We start from the raw sequence: 18,203 nt of genomic DNA on the forward strand, positions 1-18,203 counted from the left end.
TAAAGAGAATGTATCCCTAGAATATCCCCAGGCTCTAAAGGCAATTCCACAAGCTGAAGTTTGCCTCCCTGAGCTGTCTATGGAATGGCTTTTGAGTTGATTACACTGGAGGATCTAGTGAGACGCAGCAGATGGTCCAGGATGTTTCCTGCTTTTGCAACGTCTACTGGGACCACATCCCACTGAGGCCACTGGGAGGCAGTGGTTGCCGAACCTGGAAGTCTTGCTACCTTCCCTGAAGATGATGAACCACAAGTGTCTACTCTGACTCCATGTTGTATAAGCTAGATGTGAATGATGCCGTCACTTCCTGTTGTCTCACTATAGGGAGGGGTGGGGTGGGAGATGGGAAGGGTAATTGGCTTTCAGGAGCAAGGCAAATAAAGGAATGGGACTCTGTCTTCCATACTGAGAGTCTTGACTTCAAGGCTGACAGACAGTCCTAAATGGTTGCTCCACACGGGGCCAACAAGAATTGTAAAGGTTTCATTCCATTAATGGTCAGCTAACGCACTCACAGTTGACTGGTAGTTATCCAAAACCAGTTTCTCCGAACTTTTCACACAGCTGAAGCTCTGCAGTCTAAATCACTCATCAATGACTTATGAGGGAAGATGCACGGCTAGGAACTCTCCTCTTAATATTCCCAGAGAGCCACCCTCGTCGTGTTGTGCTCATTAAAAATGTTCAATGGCCCCCACTGTGAGAGAATAAAACACAGTCTCTTTGACTTCAAATTATGGAAAATGAACAGATAATTCACTTCAGAGTAAGTAATGGAAATGACTAACTACGTTTATGGAAATTTGTTCTATCTGACAATCAAATAAATTACAATTTAAATAGTAATTCAGCAAAAAAAAGTATCTTTTAAGTTGGTCATGATTAAAAAATTTGTAACAGAGAGATCAGATGAGAATGCAGTGGTGCAAATGTTCCCACCTGCTGCTAATGGGGAAACACATCATTCCTTTCTCCAAAGCCATTTGCAAACGTCACCAATAACCTTTCAGGTCTTCCTATTTTCTCCAAGGCTTTTCTCTACTTTACCCATATTTCTTTCCTTCATCAGCTCATCCATCTTAAGGCTGTAAATATCATCTGTTTGCTGATGGCTCCTCAGAGGGATATATGTGTTTGTTATTGTGTGGTTTGGTTTGCTCATTTATTTTTTGTTTTTTTATGTTCCTCATATGAATGAAGGCATATGGTATCTGGCTTTCTCTGACTTATTTTACTTAGCATGATAACCTCAAGGGCAAATGTTGTTCCAAATGGCAAGATTTTGTTCTTTTTTATGGCTGAGTAGTATTCCATTGTGTGCGTGTGTGTGTGTGTGTGTGTGTGTGTGTGTGTGTGTGTGTGCGCGTGTGTGTGCGCGCGTGCGTGTATCACATCTTCTTTATCCGTTCATCCACTGACAGGCACGTGATTGTTTCCGTACTCTGGCTACTGTAAATAATTCCAGCCCCAGTTTTGATGTCAGCCGTGGCCCCTCTTTGTATCTCATCCCTCACGTCTAATCTGACCCCAAATCCTACTTCCGGTACCCGAGGACTACCTACCTCATCTGAGCCACCAGCAATCACTTCTTGGCTGAATTACTGGAACAGCCTCCACGCTCACACCCCTGCAGCCTCTTCCCAACACGGCAGGCAGTGTGATCCTGCACGACCCATCAGACCACTTCACTTTTCTGCCCAAAGCCCTCCCATCACTTCCCTCTCACTAGAGGAAAAGCCAGTCTTGACAGAGGTGCCAGGCCCTCGATAACTGGCCCTTCGGCGTGTCTCTGACCCCTCCCACTGGACGTGTCTCGAATTCCCTCTTCTCTCCCTGCTGACCACCAACCCGCAGACACCTTTCTGCTTCGGGTTCCTGCTCAAGCTGCCCCCCGCCACCCCGCATGGACTCAACCACTAGGCTGGGCTGTCTCTCAACCATGCCCTTCTAATCCGGTTCTGTATATAGAAACAGAAAAATCCTGGGAATAGTTTAATATGGTATTAATGTAAATCTTCCCTGGGTGCTGCTGTGACTTTTACTCTCTCGGTTTTCTATATTTTCTAACTCATCCACAATAAAAATATGTAGGAACAAATCATTTTTAAGATAACGTGACGTACTTCTTGTTCACGTACTCGGTAACATAGTTCCCGTATCTCTTGGGGACCCAAGAGTCCCAGCAGATGTTCAAATAGTTCAAATAGAATTCATGATCTCATTCATGAAATGCAAAATTCCACACTATATATGTATGTGTAACAGAGATGAAGTAAAGGTGGCCACCAAAATATTAAAGGTGATATATATCAGCATGACAGAATTTCAGGTAAATTTTTACTTTGGAATCTCTTACAATGAGCACAGGTATGTATTCGTTTTTTGCAATAAGAACTTTAAGTAAAACACATGATTCTTTCCTGTAAAATAAAAACATATACCAAGGAAATATTTTTGTAACAAAACCTTTTATTTGTTTTTTTTCTTAACTTTTATTTTATATTGGAGTATAGTTGATTTACAATGTTGTGTTAGTTTCAGGTATACGGCAAACTGATTCAGTTATACATATACATATACCTATTCATTTTCAAATTCTTTCCCCATTTAGGGTATTACGGAATATTGAGTAGAGTTCCCTGTGCTATACAGTAGGTCCTTGTTGCTTATCTATTTTAAATATAGTAGGGTATATACATCGATCCCAAACTCCCAATTTATCCCTCCCCCTCACGTTTCCCCTTTGGTAACCATAAGTTTGAAAACCTTTTTTTTAATCTGCATTTTTCCAGTGGACCTGGGAACAGCTATCTGTTTATCTGGTGGAATGTCATATAAGGAGAAATTCTAAACAGCAAATCATTTCTCCAATCCCTGTCCACATAAACAATCAGTTCCTGTAACCAAGACATATTCTCAGGTCCTCTGCATAATAGGTAAGGAAAAAACAGAGGAGGAAAAATGTGTAGCTAACTTCTTATACATGTGTCCACAGATCAAGTAACAATGACATATCAACTTCCATCAAACCTCCCCACTTCAGACATCTGAACCACCTAAATAAAACACACCCATCTTCCAAAAACACCGTCCACAAATATGATGGAGAAAACTCCAGCCCTTCGGTGGTAAAGGCAAGTAGGCCTGGCATTCTCCTGCCCCTGCTGAACTCCTAGCATCCCTTCCCCTTTTAATACACCAATGTTCTAACATAGAGAGTGGGTATCAGGTGTGTTTCTCTCTCTCTCTCTTTCTTTCCTATTAGGATATAAATGGGATTTCAAGTAATTTGTAATAGAGTCTCACAATTTACCTGATTCCTGCTCTGATGTGATTTACTTGTACCTATGAGCACAAAAGGCTCACAGATAGAAACACGAACGTGACCAGCGAGAGGCAACAGATTACATAGGATCAAACAGCTATGAATCAGGACTGTGATGTCAGAAACCTTACAAGCGTGGCTGGTGCTTCCTAGGGGCTTGATAACTTTTTTGTTGAGTCAATGAATTCCTGAGTTCAACTGGAGAGGCTACAAGGAGGTAGACTCGGTAGTGAACAGCCGTTACGTGTGTGAGGAGTTTACCCCTGAGAAATCCCAGTGATGTCAGGTGGCTGCTGTGGTCTGCAGAGGACTGTTTAAGAAATCCATCACCATTACCCTCACTATCCTGTCCCCCCCAGGGACACCTAAGATGTAACCTGACACTGACACCATGTAACAAACGTGAATATTCAGTTACCCATAATGAGGAGATGTTTTAGAGTTTGTAGGGACAGAGGTGTAGGAAGATTAAGGAACCTGCCTTAGGTCACACACCTTCCACCAAGCTGGACTGCCACCTTAATCGGAACCTAGAACTTCATTTAGCAGGGGCTTGACCAGCGCTCACAGGGAATCAGAGCTCTCCCTGAGCTCCAACTAATGGCCCCTCTCCCCAGCCCCAGCACCATCCCACAGGGTCCACCATCCACCCTTGGCCCAGTCAGCGGGCTCTGTCATCACCCTGGATGGCCCACAGCCCTGGAAATACAGTGTCAATGATCAGACCAGATGGGGCTAAGCGGGTGACATGGATGGCAGTGTCCTCGAGTCCAGAAGCTTTCTTGAACTCCCCACCACAAGCTTGCAGAAACCTCCCACCAAACCCTGGTGCCCAGGATCCTGACTTCTCAAAGGATCCTGGGTGGTCCCCTCGCCTACAGAGAGCACTGGGTACCCACTGTGCCTCTGGCTTTGCACGCAGCCTGGCTTGTGGGTGCCCACGGTGCCCAGGAATACCTGCCCCAGAGCCCTGGGCCCTCTGGATCTGGCCCTCGATGCCTCAGGCCAACAACCAGCCAGAAGGTCCATCGCTCACCAGCCTCAAGGGCGCAGCAGTCACGGCTACAGTGATTCTCCCACCTCTAGAAGCACAGATCCAGAACCCAGGCCCCATGCCCAGCGCTGAGATCGCTAAAGAGGAAGGAAAGCCCTGGAAAGGGCCCAGAGAGCTGAAGAGTTTAAATAAGATCTCCAAGGAGGAAAAGTTGGCTATAGGCAGAGAGAGAGAGATGGCTTAATAACAGCTTTATTCTGCATCAATGAATATATGTATATATGCGTGTGTATATAGCTATATATTCACTGATGCAGATTAAATGAATATATGTGTATATATGTGTGTATATATAGCTATTCACTGATGCAGATTAAATGAACGTGCATATATATACACACACAGACATATATACACATATACATATATTATATGTTATATATACATATGTTACAGTAATGTTACATTTATTAATAATTCAACATATATATTCATTTAAACCTCCCCAAAAACCTAAATGGTGATACTGTTAGTATTCCATGTTACACATGAGAAAACTGAGGCACAGGGAAATGAAATAACCAGCCCTAGGCTATCCAGCCAGCAAATAACCACAGACAACTACGCTTGGCGATATTGAAGTTTGGCGATTTTTAAACCACGGCACGATCAATTTGGTATTCGTGTTCAGCTACTACCCTCCTGGATCCCATCCCTCCCACTCTGGAGATCTTACAGAGACCCCCCACCAATGACCGGATGAGGGATATAAGAGTGACACTCCTCCCTGACCCCTCAGCTCCCCCCATGGAGGGGAGGGAGTCTTCTGCCCATGAACATGCCTTCTCTAGGCTTGCGAACTTGCAGAGAAAGTGTCAACCCTCAGCCTACTGCGGTCGTCTTCAAGTTATACCTCAGGTGCTCAGCATGCAGGATCAAACACACCCGTAATGAAAGTGGCTTTTGCCACTTTAAAGGTGTAGGACGCTGTGTTCACCTGGCCCTTTGTCTTTGGAGGCAAGTCTTTCTAACAGGCAGTGATTTTCACCATAAAGAGATTCCGGGCTTCTAAGCATTGGTCCCCTAAGTCCTCCATGCCTGGTCATCTCAAATCCCTTTATGTCCCTTTGCCACTTGGGCTGCCCTGAACTCCCCTGCCTGGTTGGCAGCATTTGGCTTCATCCTTCATTCCTTCCTTGATCGCTGGAGATTCAAAGAGCATCTGTAGCACCTGCTTCTACAAATACATGGCTTTGGCCATCTTGAGGGCAGCCTACTAGTCCCAAACCATTTGGAACCATGGATGTCAGGGACGGTGGATTTCCGTGCCTCATTTGTGGGCTGCCGGCTGTGGACTACCCGCTCCTGGCTGTATCCAAAGACGGGACGCCCGGCACCAGGAGCGTCTGGTTTTGCGAAGCCCCCCACGAACCTGCAGGCTCTTTCTTCTCTGACACGAGGTGATATTTCTGCTCTGACAAATGTCCTTATGTCACATTTCATCAAAACTCAGAGATCATTGGTCGAATATGCAACCTTATTTTTTTTGGACCACTTATAAAGGAAATGTACTCCCGATTAAAATATGACATACACACCGTGATATTAAAGATCCAAAAAACCATGTAAATCATGTGCATCTCGGACTTGAAGAAATGTGTGACATCAGTGACAGGTGGCCGGGACAGTTACTTTAATTTTCAACAAAGAAAAGCAAACCCACCAGGGTCTGCAGTGTGTGGGAGGGTTGGGAGTGCTTCCACATCATCACAATCATTAATGACTCCTACCTCTGGGTTCCCGCAGGAGACCAGGATCTTAATGGACCCAGATTAATGGTTCACGGGGCTGCAGTGTCGCAAGTCACCGCCTACCAGCTTTCTGCTTCCTGGTGTAAACAGAGCTGATGGCAGGTCCCGCCACCACTGTGCTTTTTCATGTTTGCTCTCCGGGGACACAGCTGGGTGTGTAAGCGTGGCCACAGCCTCCCCCTCACACCTGGCTGTCCTCCTCCCCTGGCAGGTATGTTAGAGCCCCTGGAATCAAGACTGAGATGTGTGAGCTGGGAAGAAACAGGAGGCAGGAGGGTGTCCCGAGCCTGGTGACCTAGGTGATGTGCCCGGATCCAGCACCCGATTGCAGAGGTTCTTGTGAGCCTGGCTATTAATAAAGTAGTATATCTGAATTCCCACTCTGCTATTGTTCGCTGTGCATTTAGCTCACCTGAGATGAAAGCAATGGGTTTGTTGAAGCCTGAACAACATGTTCCCTCTTTGTAACAAAGTCCAGAAAGGGCCAAGCCCACACGCTGCTTGCCTGGGGCAGACGCCTCCCAGCTCGCATTCCATCTAATGGTATCGGGTTTGCCCTGGATTTATTTTTCTGCCTTCATTTCTTTTACTCAAATAGGTGTGTGTGTTAGGTAATCTATGCATTTTAATTCTGTGGAATTGGGGGTGTTTTTTTAAGCTGATTTTAATCCTTTTTTTGGAACAAAGGGACACTATACATTTTTACATCAACAGAAATCTAGAATCCCAGAGTGGTAGCACTTAAGGCATCTGGTATCGATCAGGATCGGCTGGGTTATGCTGCAGTAACAATCACCGCCAGGTCCCAGAGGCTCTGTTGTTTACAACACCTCTGCTGTTTACAAGAACAAGACTTGCTTCTGACTTTTGCTAAATGTCCATCGCGGGTCAGCAGTTGGCTCCGCTCAGGGTCCTCTCCACGCTGGGACCCAGGCTGACAGCACAGCCTCCACCCAGAGCACATGCTGGTCTCCTAACAGGAAAAGAGAGACACAGGGAACACCAGCAGGCTCTGAACGCTTCCACTTGGACATGAAGCTGTCACTCTCTCCTACATTTTGGTGGTTAATACAAGCCGTATGGCCAAGTCTATAGTGCAAGGAGTTGAATAATTGTGAAGGACAACTGATCCCTTTGCTGTACACCTGAAGCGCCGTAAATCAACTATACCTCAATTAAAAATAGAAGAGCCTGATGAGCAACAAACAAAATAAGACCAACACTCTGTGTTTTCTAAATAAATAAGCAAATACAATCTACCACAGGTCCTTCAAGATCCTATGGGTAAACACCATTATTTAAGCCTCCTAAACCTCAGTTTTTCAATCTCTGAAGGGAGTTTTTTAGTACATTTCATTTAGTAGTGAAATTGGTGACACCATTTGTAATAATATTAATAATGGCCAAGAAAGACGGACCACCTAAATATGGACTGAGGTGAGGACTCACCTCGGTGAATCGGGATCTGGGAGCGTCCTCCACTCCAGAGAACAGAGATCCCTCCCTTGCCCCTACCCCCCATCTCTCCCCATAACAAGCATCTTTTCCAACCACGACGCTATGAGATTAGAAATCAACTACAAGGAAAAAACTGCCCAAACACAAACACGTGGAGGCTAAACAATGTACTACTAAACAACCAATGGGTCACTGAAGAAATCAAAGAGGAAATTAAAAAACTACCTAGAAACAAATGAAAACAAAAACAGGATGATTCAAAACCTATGGGACGCAGCAAAAGCAATTCTAAGAGCGAAGTTTATGACGATACAACCTTACCTCAGGAAACAAGAAAAATCTCAAATAAACAGCCTAACCTTACACCTAAAGCTACTAGAGAAAGAACAAACAAAACCCAAAGTTAGTAGAAGGAAAGAAATTATAAAGATCAGAGCAGAAATAAATGACATAGACTAAAAGAAAAAAAAAAGGTCAATGAAACTAAAAGCTGCTTCTTTGAAAAGATAAACAAAATTGATAAACCTTTAGCCAGACTCATCAAGAAAAAAAAAGGAGAAGGCTCAAATCAGTAAAATTAGAAATGAAAAAGGAGAAGTTAACAACCAACACCAAAGAAATACAAAGGATCATAAGAGACCACTATGAAGAACTATTGATATATGCCAAGAAAATGGACAACCTAGAGGAAATGGACAAACTCTTTCTTTCTTTCTCTCCCTTCCTCAGTTCTTCCCTCCTTTCCTTCTTTTAAATCAGTTCTACGAGTAACTGAACCATAAGAGGATTATCCCCAAATGGCACCAGAACATTCTTGAGCTTTCGGAAGAGCAAGCGGGTCGCCTCCTGTTACTCTTGGCCAATAGTGTGAAGACCTGACACGTGAAAGAACTTTGTTCCAAAGGCAGTTCAACAACAACAACAGAAACTAGTAACCCAGTGCCGTGTCTACAGTGACTCATCCTTCTAAACTTCTTTCATTGAAGCCAATTATCAGCGGTCATAGAATGGCTTGTGGGCTGTACCTCGTGGGAAGCAGGGTTCTGCCAACAGCAGCAAAATTTGCAGATTTCCTATTCTTCATGTGGCCTCACGTGACCTCCCGTGGGATACGTTTGAGTCATTTTTATCATAGAACATTTTGTAGGGAGTTCCGTCTCAGGCATAGTAAACATCTATTAATAAGATCACGTGATCTGGGCTTCCCTGTGGCACAGTGGTTAAGAATCCATCTGCCAATGCAGGGGACACGGGTTCAAGCCCTGGTCCGGGAAGATCACACATGCCGCGGCTCAACTAAGCCCGTGTGCCACAACTACTGAGCCTGCGTTCTAGAGCCCGCAAGCCACAGCTACTGAGCCCTCGTGCCACAACTACTGAGCCCACGTGCTGCAACTACTGAAGCCCACGCACCTAGAGTCCGTGCTCCGCAACAAGAGAAGCCACCGCAATGAGAAGCCCGGGCACCGCAATGAGGAGCAGCCCCCACTCACCACAACTAGAGAAAGCCAACGCACGGCAACGAAGACCCAATGCAGCCAAAAATAAATAAATTTATTAAAAGATCACATGACCTCCAGATATCGTTACGATTAAGGAGCATCTCCTCTGCCAGGCGGAGGTGTGACTTTCTGCACAGATGTATCGAAGGCTCAGAAAGTCTTTCCATTTTCTGGCCAACTTTACAGCATTCTGTACCAAGAAGCAACCCACAAATAAAGACAATCACAGCATCGACAACCCCTATTTAATTTTTCTGATCTAAAATGCATGAAACAACAGTTTCAAATTTCAGGCATGCTGCTATATATCTCACTACCTATCCTATGAGTTCTATTGCCCTGGAGAACCCTGACTCAGACACCAGGTATAAAAGTTCCCTTTCGTAAATAAAAGGAGTTGGATTGATGGCTTTTACAATCCATCCACCTGAGTTTGTATTTCCTTGATTAAAGTGTATTTCGCTGTTCTAATCCTCTGAAAATTATCATTTACAATCAATCTGCTAGATCAGGAAACCTTCTATTAAGCACATTCTTTTCATCAAAGTAGACAACTATACAACTTAGGAAGAGGTAAGAGTTTACTATGGAATCAAATGGGTAGAAAATAATAGGTAAGAATTCAGGTGAATGAGGCCAAGAGTGAGTCTGGGGTCTCTACTGGAGCCAGCTTGCTATATGGGTGTTCTTTTGTCTCTTCATCCCAGCCGGGCATCCTGCACACGAACACCAGGGGTTCCCCCGGGGACCATATGAGAAGCTGCTGAGGAAATGCATAACCCAGTCCTCCACCGATGGAGCAGGGACATAAGAGCAGATCACCTGGCACGCGGATGACACAGCGCCTTCTCTGCCTGCCAGGCCCAGGGCTTTCTCACTGATTACAAACAGTTCCTGGGTAGGACCAAGGAAAGCCACCTGTGGTCTAGAACTTACTTCCAATCCATGAATTCTGCAGCTGGCCCACAACAGGGGCAGCATGAGACTTTCCCAAGTAACACACACTAGCTTGGATTTCACCTCTCAAAACTTCTTGGAGAAGATAATGATCTGTTGTTGGTGTGTTTGGCTATACAGAGATGACACCACTCAATAATGTTTGGAAAAAATCACCTCTTCCTCAAAAAACTAAAAATAGAGCTGCCATATGATCCAGAAATCCCATTCTTGGGCATATATCCAGACAAAACTCTAATTCAAAAAGATACACGCACCCCTACGTTCAAAGCAGCACTATTTACAATAGCCGAGACAAGGAGATAACCTAAATGTCCATTGACAGATGAATGGATAAGGAAGATGTGGTATAGATATACAATGGAATATTACTCAGCCATAAAAAGGAACGAAATAATACCATTTGCAGCAACATGGATGCAAATAAGATTATCATACTAGGTGAAGTAAGTCAGAAAGAGAAAAGACACCATATGATATCCCTTATATGTGGAATCTACAATATGGCATAAATGAACCTATCTATGAAACAGAAACAGACTCACAGACATAGAGAACAGACTTGTGGTTGCCAAGGGGGTGGGGGGAGGGAGGGGACGGACTGGGAATTGGGTAATGAGGTTGGTAGATGCAAACTATTACATTTATAATGGATTTATAATGGATAAATAACAAGGTCCTACTGTATAGCACAGGGAACTATGTCCAATCTCCTGGGATAAACCGTAATGGAAAAGAATATGAAAAAGAATGTATATATATGTATAACTAAGTCACTCGGCTATACAGCAGAAATTAACACAACATTGTAAATCAACTATACTTCAATTAAAATAAAAAATCACCTCTTCCTTTTGCCTTCCTAGAAAATGGCCATAGTGATTAACTAATATGATCAATCATTTTAAGGCACCAAAAGATATTCAGCTGAAAGGAATCTTTACTGATAAATTATTTTCACCATTTTATAATAAGGAACAATGAAGAAATCTTCAAACAAGCAATTTAAAATTATATTTCCCACTGTTTTAAGTGTCAGTCTCCACAGCAATCAAAGTACCCTAAGATCATGTCGTAGAGACAAATAAGACATGATAATTTACGACTGTTAGTTCCAGAAAATGGTATCTGCCACAATCCCATAGGGAATAAACACAATGTGGTATTTAATGCAACAGGCCTGTTTGCAAGGCCCAAGCGGGCCAGAGGCAGTGTATTCTCACTGGTTTAAAACTAACAACCAATATTATCAGATGTACATCCTGCAGCCTTTCATAACTCTTCCAGGATGACAGAAAAACATCACGAATGATCAAACAAGATGTTTATAGGGAAATATGCCATTTTCTGAATTGCGTGACTAAAGGTGTTAAAATTGAGGCGATCAAGTCATTCTGGAAAGGTCTTTGAAATTTTTCTTTTATCTTGCCATCACTAGAAAGATAAACATAATTTATATGTTTGCAGAGACAAGCCTGGTGCAAATGGAAATGATGGAAATATGAAAGATAAAAACAAAAATACTGTTTTTAAATAGAGGCTTAGCCTACCCTTAGCACACTGGAAGGGAATACTCCTATATAATCCACAGAAGGTTTCTGAGTCTACAATAAAGTTTCATAAACTTTTTTTTGAATGGAGGTACTTAACTCTTATCTCCCCAGAGCCTTAAAATACCTGGAGGGAGCCCAGGTGTCCGGGAGGGAGGGACGTGGCAGCCACTTCCTGACAGCACCCACCCTCCCTGAGACCATAAACTCTCACTGCCTGGTCCAGACAGGTGGTAAAAGTACTGCCCCAATGACCTTGTAAGACATCCAGGGGTTTGAAATTTCCCCAAGGTTTTATATATATATGTGTGTGTGTGTGTGTGTGTGTGTGTGTGTGTGTGTGTGTGTGTGTGTGTGTGTGTGTGTGTGTGTGTGTGTCTTACTATATGTACAATCACAGGCTGATTCGATTTAAACACTGGTCAACTATAGGAAAGAGGGCATCTTTTTTGGTTTTTTATAAAGTCTTTATTGAATTGTTACAATATTGCTTCTGTTTTATGTTTTGGTTTTTTGACCCCGAGGCATGTGGGATCTTAGCTCCCCAAACAGGAATCGAACCCACTCCCCGTGCGTTGGAAGGTGAAGCCTTAACCACTGGACTGCCAGAGAAGTCCCGGGAAAGAGGGAATCTTTTTTTTTTTTTTTTTTTTTTTTTTTTTTTTTTAAATTTATTTATTCATTTATTTATTTTTGGCTGTGTTGGGTCTTCGTTTCTGTGCGAGGGCTTTCTCTAGTTGTGGCAAGCGGGGGCCACTCTTCATCGCGGTGCGCGGGCCTCTCACTGTCGCGGCCTCTCTTGCTGCAGAGCACAGGCTCCATACGCGCAGAGCTCAGTATTTGTAGCTCACGGGCCCAGCTGCTCCGTGGCACGTGGGATCTTCCCAGACCAGGGCTTGAACCCATGTCCCCTGCATTGGCAGGCAGACTCTCAACCACTGCGCCACCAGGGAAGCCCAAGAGGGAATCTTTTAACCAAGCAGGACTTTCCTTCCAGAATAGATTCCCCTGATCCAACTCTGATGGGCCGGAGCCCTAAACCCCGTGAACCGAGGTACCGGAATGGCAGTCTGGGGAAACCTGTCTGGATCACCAAACCCTGGGCCTTAGAAGGCTTGCTACTTAGAGTGCGGCTCAAAGATGCAGCAAGGGCATCACTCTGGGGTTCGTTAGAAGTGCAGAAGCCCAGGCCCCACCCCAGACTAAATGAACAGAATCATTTTAGCAGGATTTTCAGGTGATCCCGATGCACATTTCAGTTTGAAAAGCCATGTGATGGTCCCTACTAGCCCAACTGTGACGGCAAGAGTCAGTGATGCCACAGCTGTGGATTACTTTCAAGACAAAATCATGTCACAACACATCACGGGAGTCAGCGAAAGATACATAAATAAGAGACATTCACCAGAAATTTTTCTTTACCACACATACATACACACTCGCCCACGTGCACGCTCACATGGTAATAAAATTTATAAAATAGAAGGTAAATATGTTCATTCCTTTTTATAGCTTTGAAAGTAAGAGCCAGAGTGAGCCAAAGGCTGCCTCTAACTCTGAGGAATATTTGAAAATACAGAAGAAGAGGTAAAAGGGAAGAAAATGTGGCAGACTGCTGAGGCCCCCCGCACTTGTTCTAAGAAGACGTTTCTCTGGAACCATGAATAGAGGAGCCATTTATCTTAGAGTGACAGCTCCTAGGCCCAGGTAAGGGGCTTACTCTTGTTTACTAATTTCACTTTCTCAAATTCTGATGTATTAATCCTTTCAAGACACGTCTGAAGATATTACTGTCTTGTACTTTTAAATATTATCATTTCCTGTCTTTTTACCGAAAATACAGAAAGCGGCACAGGGACCCTGCAAACCAGGAAGCACAGGACTAAGGCAGGTCCAGGCGGCCAAAGCCCTTGCCCACACCCAGCGGCTCTGTCCCCAGCACCAGCGGCCAGTGCTACCTTCCATCTGCCTTCATCCCACACCTACGTTTCATCCTCATGAACTGACCCTCCTCAAAACGCTCCAAAGGCATCTCAAGGTGCACCTCTGCCTTCAGCGCTGACACTCATTCTCTCAGTTTCCACCTACCTAACTTCGGGATTAGAAAGACGCAAACTTCTTAAAAAAGAAGATCTTGTTAAAACTATTGGCCAGTCGAAGAGGGGATGCCACGTAGTCAAAGAGCTGCCAGGAGAGGCCAGCTGCCCTGACTTCTACAGGTGAGACAAGTGGAAGATACACCTGGTGTCAGGAATGGGGGCGGGGCGCCATCCCGGGCACTCTGTTCTTGGACATAACTAAGGATGCCAGAAAATGGTCCAAAATCTTGGCTTTCTCTAATCTCTTATACAATGGAATCACTTCGGACATGCTGACTGTATGCTTGGCAGGTTCCTATTACATTCGGGAGGGGTGGGTTTCTGTGCTCTATGGAACTGAAATTCTGGGCTCCCCACTTAAGCTTTGAGCCTGATTTTTGTGTTTTCCCCTCAACACACTGACCAGCAAGTTTATAAGAACAAATGCCTCCCCTCCAAGAGAGCACATAGATAAAACAGAAGCAGTTCTATTACTGGACAGTTTAATCTCTTTACTAATTAAAACTAAAAGGGTATATTAGCAATTTTAGCTAGACAATATCAACGACAATCTGACATTTTCACTTATAAATAAAAGAAAGCGTTAAGACCCAATTATTGATGAGCCCGGGAGGGAGAAGGGAGAAATGCCACGCACAGACAAAATAATCTAATAATAACCCAACATCTGTACAGTGCTTTCTAATTGACAGTGCACTGGCGGAAAGTTTTCTCTAAGGTCACACCGGCTTGACCCTATGAAATAGGGACAAAGGTGGTTTCTGAACCTTGACATCTTCATCTGTGCAGAACAGGAATAAGTGACTTTTCCAAGATCCACTTTCAAAACAAACCTGTGAAATGAGACGAGGCTTCCTTCAGAGTGAGGAAAATGTTATAAATTCGATTTGGTGATCATAGTATCAGTCTGTACGTGTACTAAATTCACTGAATTGTACACTTAAAATATGCTATGCAAATTATAACTCAATACAGCTGCTCCAAAAACTTTTCCTGCGGACAGAAGGCACTCCTGAAACTTGAAAGTGTTCCCTCCTGTTGAAACAATTCTAATACACACACTGCTGGCAGGTAAGGGAAAGGAAAGTGGGGATTCCTGGACTCAGGAACTGGCTTAACTAAATAAGCCAGTTTTCAGTGAATATCAAAGGCGAGTTTTCTCTCTGGCTATTCAGAAAACAAGAGACGTGACTAGATTCTTGGCATTCATAAGAAACGCCACATTTCTACTATATAACTCTCAAATGTGAAACCTTAGGTACAGAACTGGCTGAACTCTCTTCCCTGCATTACTCAGATAGAGCCCTACGGAGAATATTCATTGCGTTCTGCAGTTTGGATCACTAACTTCCAGGCGTGCAATATTAAAGGGCTCCCCTGCAAAGCTTTAAAATGTTTCCAAGGTCTAAAACAGTAAAATGAAACAATGGCCCCCAAGATCAGGGGATAGTCTTTCACTGTACAAAAAGAATGCCGAGGGAAGATGTGATAGGTTTCCTCAGATACTGAACATATACCCAGTGAACAAAGGTAAGACATACATGGTGCTGGTGCAAACTATAGCTCTCAGACCAATAAGCAGAAGTTACAGGGTGGTAGAAATCAAGGTTAAAAGGAGTATTTTTACAGTTGAGGGGAAGCAATGCCAAATATCCTCTCTCTAGCATGCATCTCAATTCTGAGGCTATGATACTGAAAGGTAGCTTATAGAAACAAGAAGAAACAACGCATCTCTGTTTGAAGAGGTACTTTGATACATTCTAGATCAAATCAAAGAATTGATACAACAAGAGCTGGAAAGAACCACAGTGTTTCACTGAGACCCATTCTTGGAAGATGAGAAAACCCAAACACAGTCCCATAGAAAACTTTTATAAACATGGTTACTACTGGAAAAGAGGCCTCCCTCCCTGGTTCCAGCTAACATAATAGCAGCGTTTTCAGCAGGCACCCTGAGGTTCCAAAGCTCGATTGAAGATGTTTATGCTCATCTGTTTTCAGGTTATTCCATGTTTTTCTTAACGCAGAAGAGCTGCAAAGGGTCTGATTAGAGTCTTAATGAGGAGGCCTTAGGGACTACCTGGAGAGTGGAACTCTCCACAGTTCAACAGTTCAACTATTCCTTCCTGTAAAATGTCTATATATTATATATAAATGTATTTTTATATATACATGTATAAAATATATATAAATATATTATATATACATATAAAATATATATAATATATAATATATATGCATATAAAAATATATATATACATATATATAATTTTAAGAGTTTGATTTTCTACCCCTTAAGAAAAATGAAAGTAAAACCCCTTGGAGAACACTGAGCTTGAGAAATTTCAATATGAGGCAGATTGCCTTATTTTAATCCTCACTTTTTTTTCCCTTTTTCAAGTTCACGCTATTATTTTCAACAACCCACTTCTCTACCTCCATTGCTTTCTTCTTACAAATAGCTCTGTAGGAAATGCTGCAATTTTTAGTATCTCTAAATCCTTCTAAGCACCAAATTCAAAGAGCTATTTTGGCCACAGAAATGAAACAGGAAAGGGAGCCTGAGAGCAGACTGGGCGGACGCGGCTGTTTGCAGAGGCTCCCAGGCTACAGGGCAGCTGCAGGTGCAACCCCTTCCTGAAGTCTCTGCTCCCCAGGTTCTCACTGATCCCCCGTCCAAGTGACCCCATGCCACTTTCTACCTGCATCCGATGCAATGACCCCCATTCATGTCACTTGGGTGTGTATATATTATGACTTTGCAATGAGTTCAGCATACACCCGGCCACAATTTCCAACTCCATCAAGCTCTCTCAAACTCACCTGGCAACAAAATCTTACCTGAACTCATTTGGTGGCACAGTCTACCAGAACTGATATGAAGCAATTGATCATTTTATTTACCCCATTTAGTGCCGATATTATTTTTTTTTCCATAGAAACCATCCTGGTTTTGTTTACAGGCTGGTACCCCAGACACCACTCAGGGTGTGACCTAATATACAGTAAAAGCCCTGAGTTAGTTTCTTAAACTCTGAAAAGTTCTGAATTCCTAATTGAACCCAGGGTTCTCAGATAAGTGGTTCTGGACTTGTCCCAGGATAAGCTGTAAAGCATCCAGCGGGTATTATTGCCTTAATAAGTGCTTAATGGAATGTTCACAGCACTGAGTGCCTGACCCAAAGTGGGGGACAAGACAGGAAAACTGCTTTAAAATAGTTGACAAAACGTAACAGCATTGAAACTGAACTGGTGACAGTAACGTAAAAGGACGTGGATTTCTCTCTTTCTGAATCCCGTGTGTGCAGAAGGAACTTCTTTTGACCTCGATTTACGAATCCACATGTTACAATGTTGCCACTGAAAGCAGGGGCTGACACGTATCATTTTGTTCATGCCATGACAATCCCCACAGGACTTTTCCATAACCTACTGCGCTGCTCTCCCTTGCTTCAGTTCACATTCATTACCGGTTTGTATACTTATGCCCTGAATTACTTTAAATGGAAAACTTTAAAAAGATAGAGACACTCAAAAGCTGTTTTAAAAGACCATATTCTGAGCAATCCCAGCCCCACATTAATCCCTCCCGCCCAGATTCAGTAAAGCACCTGCTACATGCCGGGCACAGGGGAAGCAGAAAGTGAACGAGGCAAGATCCCCTGGGGAGCTTACATTCTGGGGGCGGAGACAGATTATCGTCAATCCGACCAGTGCATAAATTACATGATTTCAAGAAAAGTACCAGATACTAGTTAGCAAAGGACTATGGAGGTGTCACGATATTGGGGCAGGGGGTAGAGAGTCAAGAATGAGTTTAGTGTGAAGGTCTAGAGGAAGAACATTCCAGAAAGGGGGAGCCAACATCTAGGGCCAGAGATCCCCAAGGGGAGAGAAAGCAGGTGAAGGGAACCGAGGCTGAATAAGGATGATGTGTTGCAGGGACCCCAGCGAGGCCAGCGGGTTAGAGCAGACGCGAGGAGGGGCACGGAACAAGTGAGGCTGCAGGGATTTGCAGCAAACAGGCAGCGTCAGGGTAAGGACATAGGTTTTATCCTAGTCTAGTGAGAAGCTATTAAGTGAAGTAATCTGACCTGTGTCTCAAAAGATCACTCTAGAGGCTATAAAGAGAATGATCTGTGTCTGACCCAAAGTGGAGGCCGGGAGGCCAAGGAAGAGGCTATTTCTGGTCCAGGTAGGAGAGGCTGGTGGCACTGCCTGAGGTGAAGGTCCTACAAGAGGAGAGAAGAGGTCAGATTCAAGAGGCATCTGAAGCCTGAGCTGTCTGTTGATGGAGCAACTGGCTGTGATGTGTGAAGGAAAGTGAGGAGACAAGGATTATCCAAGTGTTTGAGCTTGAACCTCATCACGAATGGTGGGTCCATCATTCCACCAAGGTCAGCAGGGAGCCTAAGGAGAAAGAAGGTTTGGAAGTGTCACTGAACTCAGGTCCAGCTGCTCATCACTCGAAAGCCAATACTTGAGAGGCGAGTGTTGGTGGAAA

The sequence above is a fragment of the Phocoena sinus genome, chromosome 9 (genome assembly GCF_008692025.1).
Source record: "Phocoena sinus isolate mPhoSin1 chromosome 9, mPhoSin1.pri, whole genome shotgun sequence".
NCBI classification, from domain to species: domain Eukaryota; kingdom Metazoa; phylum Chordata; class Mammalia; order Artiodactyla; family Phocoenidae; genus Phocoena; species Phocoena sinus.